Source organism: Trachypithecus francoisi, unplaced genomic scaffold, assembly GCF_009764315.1.
Source record: "Trachypithecus francoisi isolate TF-2019V2 unplaced genomic scaffold, Tfra_2.0 Lachesis_group11, whole genome shotgun sequence".
Classification (NCBI taxonomy): domain Eukaryota; kingdom Metazoa; phylum Chordata; class Mammalia; order Primates; family Cercopithecidae; genus Trachypithecus; species Trachypithecus francoisi.
This window is the reverse complement of record NW_022681456.1, coordinates 127,728,666-127,733,143: the sequence shown is the minus strand read 5'-3', so window position 1 is coordinate 127,733,143 and position 4,478 is coordinate 127,728,666.

The window sequence follows — 4,478 nt, the reverse complement described above, 5'->3', positions numbered from 1 at the left end:
ATATTTTCTCTGCTTTGAAAACAAAAGCAGTCATAAAGTATCAATGCTGGAAGACTATTGAATCTTTTTTTTTTTTTTTTTTGAGACGGAGTCTTGCTCTGTCGCCCGGGCTGGAGTGCAGTGGCCGGATCTCAGCTCACGGCAAGCTCCGCCTCCTGGGTTCACGCCATTCTCCTGCCTCAGCCTCCCGAGTAGCTGGGACTACAGGCGCCTGCCACCTCGCCCGGCTAGTTTTTTGCATTTTTAGTAGAGACGGGGTTTCACCGTGTTAGCCAGGATGGTCTCGATCTCCTGACCTCGTGATCCGCCCGTCTCGGCCTCCCAAAGTGCTGGGATTACAGGCTTGAGCCACTGCGCCCGGCCGACTATTGAATCTTAACCCTTCCTCATGTAGATGAGGAAACTGGAACCCACATGGTGGGTAGACTCGGTAGTCTGCAGCTGAAATATGATGGCACATTTCCTTTCATCAAAACCTTAAGGCGTATATTCTTATACCACCTGGAAACCCACCTACCCAGTGCCCCTCACCAATGGCTCTGCAACTCCGCATAGATTTCTGCTCAATTGCTATTTTTTGCACCTGCTGAGTTTGTCTTTTTTGTATGTGTCATAATGTACGTTTTAACGACTTATTTCCCCTCTTAACCTAGAAGCTGGACAAAACGGGGGCCTTTGGGATTCTTCCTGTAAACTCCATGTTAATGACTTCTTAGTGTCTTGGCAAAAATACCTAATGACTTCTAACTAACCTCCTACTGACAACTATCTCGGGGTTTAAGTTCTGACTCTGCTAGTTTCTAGCTATGCAATCTTCAGCGATTGACTTAACGTCCCTGTAGAAGTGGTACCTTTGCTTGGCAAAGGAGGGTTTTAGTCCCCGTGATTGCCATAGCCACTCTCAAACATGCAATGTGTGGAGTAAAAGCAACACAGAGCAAAAATCAGCTTCAGGACAAAACCCCCTGGTACCGCTGCAACCAAATTATAATCCATAAATCCCTGCCATAGGTTAACATTCTAGAGCTGCCACTGCTCCCTTCCTCTAAATTTCCTTATCTGGAAAAGAGGGGAAAAATAGATTGTAGGGTTTTTAAATTGATATGTAATATTTTACATATTTATAGGGTACATGTGATATTCTGTTGCATGCATGGAAAGTGTAATGATCAAGTTAGGATATTTGGGGTATATATCACCTTGAGTATTTTTCATTTCTATGTGTTGGGAACATTTTAAGTTCTCTCTTCTAGCTACTTTGAAATAGACAATACATTATTGCTAACTATGGTAACCCTACTCTGTTGTCAAACATTAGAATTTATTCCTTTTATCTAACTGTTATGTTTGTACCCATTCACCAACCTCTATTCTTTCCCCAACTCCCACCACCCACACACCATTCCCAGCCCCTGGTAAACATCATTCTACTTTCTACTTCCATGAGATCAACTATTTAAGCTCTCCCACATATGAGCGAGAACACACTAAATTTGTCTTTCTGTGTCTGGCTTACTTCACTAAACACAACAACCTCCATTTGCATCCATGTTGCTGAAAATGATATGATTTCTTTTTTTTTTATGGCCAAATAGTATTCCATTGTGTATTTATACCACGTTTCCATTATCCATTCCAAGTGTCTGTCCCTTGGTGGACACTTAGGTTAACTCCATATAATTGCTATTGTGAATAGTGCTGCAAAAACATGTGAATGCAGTTATCCCTTTAATATACTGATTTCCTTTCTTTTGGATAAATGTCTAGAAGTGGGATTGCTGGATTGTATGGTAGTTCTGTATTGAGTTTTGTGAATAATCTCCACACTGTTCTTCATAATGCCTGCACTGATTTATATTCCCACAAACAGTGTTTAAGAGTTCTCTTTTCTCCACATCTTCACCTGCATCTGTTATTTTTTTGTCTTTTTAATCACAGCCATTCTAACTGAGTTAAGATGATATGTCACTGTGGTATTGATTTGCAATTTTCTGATGATTAGTGATATCAAGTAATTTTTATATAACATTGACTATTTGTCTTCTTTTGAGAAATGCCTTTTTTATGTCCTTTGCCAAATTTTTAGTGGGATTATATGTTTGTTTGTTTACTGTTGAATTGTTTGAGTTCCTTGTATATTCTGAATGCTAGTCCATTATTGGATAAATAGTTTTCTCCCATTCTGCAGGTTTTCTCTTTACTCTGCTGATTGTTTCCTTTGGTGTGAAGAAGTTTTCTTGTTTAATGTAGTCCCATCTGTCTATTTTTGGTTTTGTTGCCTATGCTTTTGAGGTCTCAGCCATAAAATATTGCCTAGACCAATATTCTAAAGTGTTTTCCTTAAGTTTTCTTCTAGTATTTTTATAGTTTCAAGTCTTATGTTTAAGTCTTTAATCCATCTTGAAATGATTTTGTACATGGTGAGATAAAGGCTCAATCTCACTTTTCTACATATGGATGTCCAATTTTCTCAATACCATTTATTGAAGAGAGTACCCTTTCCCCAATGTATGTGCTTGGCACCTTTGTCAAAAATCAATCTGCTATAAATAAGTGGATTTATTTCTGGATTCTCAATTCTGTTCCATTGGTTTATGTATCTGTTTTTATAGTAATACCATGCTGATTTGATTACTATAGCTTTGTAAATTATTTTGAAGTCAGATAGTGTGATGCCTCCAGCTTTGTTCTTTTTGCTCAGGATTTCTTTGGCTATTCAGGCTCTTTTTGGTTCCATACAAAGTTTAGGATGTTTTTTATATTACTGTGAAAAATGACATTGGAAATTTGATTGGGATTGCATCGAATCTAGGGATTGCATCGAATCTACAGATTGCATTGGGCAGTATCCTCATTTTAATGACATTAATTCTTCTAGTCCACGAGCATGGGATGTCTTTTCAATTTGTGTCCTCTTCAATTTCTTTCATCAGTGCTTTGTAGTTTTCCTTGTAGAGATCTTTTACATCCTTCGTCAAATTTATTCCTAGATATTTTTTACAACTATTGTAAATGAGATTGCCTTCTTGATTCTTTCTTAATTATTGGTTTATAGAAATACTACTGATTTTTGTATGCTGATTTTGTTTCCTGAAACTTTACTGAATTTATCAGATCTAAGAGCTTTTTGGTAGAATCTTTAGACTTTTTATATATAAGATAGAATCATCAGGAAAGAGGGACAATTTGACTTCTTTTTCAATTTAGATGCCTTTTATTTCTTTCTCTTGCCTAATTGCGCTGGCTCGGATTGCCGGTTGAATAGGAGTGTTGAAAGTGGGTATCTTTATCTTGTTTCACTTCTTAGAGGAAAAGCTTTCAACTTTTCCCTATTCAGTATGATGTTAGCTGTGGGTTTGTCACATATGGCCTTTCTTATGTTGAGGTATGTCCCTTCTATACATAGTTTGTTGAGAGTTTTTAATCACGAAGAACTGCTGAATTTTATCAAATGCCTTTTCTGCATCTATTGATATCATTATATGGTTTTTGTGATTTATTTGTATTGTTTTTCAGAATTCTCTTGTATCTCACTGTGATTCTTTAGTGTCGATATTTTAAATTCTTTTTTGAGGATTTCATCAATTTCTTTTTGACTGATACCTGTTGTTGCACAATGATTGTGTTCCCTTGGAGGCGTCATATATTTCCTTGCTTTTTCATGTTTTCTGTGTCTTACGTCTGCTCATCTAATGTAACAGTAGTTTCTTCTAATTTTTTGAATTTGCTTTTGTGGAGAAGGACTTTTTCCTGAAGAGGTATCTATGGTGGTGGTTGGGCAGAGCACTTTGGCTTTGATTCTGGGTACACACAGTAGTGCAGTTTCTGTATAATTTTTTTTTTTTTTTTTTTTTTGAGACGGAGTCTCGCTCTGTCGCCCAGGCTGGAGTGCAGTGGCCGGATCTCAGCTCACTGCAAGCTCCGCCTCCCGGGTTCACGCCATTCTCCTGCCTCAGCCTCCCGAGTAGCTGGGACTACAGGCGCCCGCCACCTCGCCCGGCTAGTTTTTTGTACTTTTTAGTAGAGACGAGGTTTCACCGTGTTAGCCAGGATGGTCTCGATCTCCTGACCTTGTGATCCGCCCGCCTCGGCCTCCCAAAGTGCTGGGATGACAGGCTTGAGCCACCGCGCCTGGCCTCTGTATAATTTTTTTTGGCTGTAAACAGCATCAATGGTCCCTGTCATTTCTTCAGTGGCTTAGGGTGCAGTTGGTAGAGGAAGCTGTGGTGAAGTTTTTTTGGGGACCAGGATGCCAGATGGGTCAATCATTGGGCCCCAGTGATGGCGGCAGTAGTGTGAGTGTGCCTGTCCTTGAGTGCCAGGGTGGCACTTGTGTTAATGAGTCTGGGCAGGCCATTTCTTGGGCCTTTAAGTGGCTTGCTTGCATTCTAGCAATGGCAGCGGTGGATCAGGCATATGGGCAGATTCCCGAGTTCCTGGTGGTGGGCATGGAATGGGTGATGGCAGTAGCAGTGGCA